Raw genomic sequence first — 1,021 nt, 5'->3', positions numbered from 1 at the left:
AAAAAAAAAAAAAGCAAACCAGTTGTTGAAATCCTGACGGGGGTGGGGTGGGGTGGGGGTAGGACAGACGGATGTTTCAGGGTGCTTTGAGATGAAAGAAAAACGAACAAATACAAGATCGCAGAGTAAAATTTATTCCAGGACTTACATACGTGAAGAACAGCACCAATATCGCCGTATCCATCCAGTGAGTGTGTGTATACACGTTAGGACAAGAGTCGGTTTCCTGCTCTTTCTTTCTTCTTTCTTGTTTTGTTTTTTTCTTGAGACAGAGTTTCTCTGTGTGGCCCTGGCTATCCTGAAACTTGCTTTGTAGACCAGGCTGTCCTTGAACTCAGAAATCTGCCTGCCTCTGCCTCCCAAGTGCTGGGACTAAAGGGGGGTGCCACCATGCCCCGCTCTTTAAAACTGTTTTTTTTTTTCTATTTATTATTGTATGAGTGTTTGCCTGCATGTATGTGTGCCGTGTTCATGCCTAGTGCTCACAGAAGACAGAAGAGGGCATCAGATCACATGGGACAGAAGTGACAACTGTGAGCCACCACATTGGTGCTGGGAGTTGAACTGGGATCCTCTCCAAGAGCAAATATTCTTTGACCACTAGACCAAGTCTCCGGCATGCTCGCACACACAAACACACAAACACAATTGATCTTTAGCACCAGAGTCTAGTACATCACTAGCACCAGGGTCTGGTTTAAAGCGTTACATGCCACTATAACGGTTCATCTGGTTTAATGTGCTGGGAAACTACCGGGGAAATCTTTCTAGAACAATCATAGATTACAATCCAAGATCGCTGCAGTCAGGTCAAGCACAACCTGGTCACCCTGCCTAAGCCACATTCATTTATGTCTTCTAGATTTAAACAACTGTTATCTACACTTATCTCTATTCTAGACTTTAACAACCATTAACCCCGTCCTCCTGCTCCAGAATACAGTCCTGATAAGAAAATGGCCACTAGCCGGGCGTGGTGGCGCACGCCTTTAATCCCAGCACTCGGGAGGCAGAGGCAGGC

This window comes from Mus caroli, chromosome 19, assembly GCF_900094665.2.
Source record: "Mus caroli chromosome 19, CAROLI_EIJ_v1.1, whole genome shotgun sequence".
NCBI lineage: Eukaryota > Metazoa > Chordata > Mammalia > Rodentia > Muridae > Mus > Mus caroli.
The sequence above is the reverse complement of the archived record's forward strand: the minus strand, read 5'-3'. Positions refer to the sequence as shown.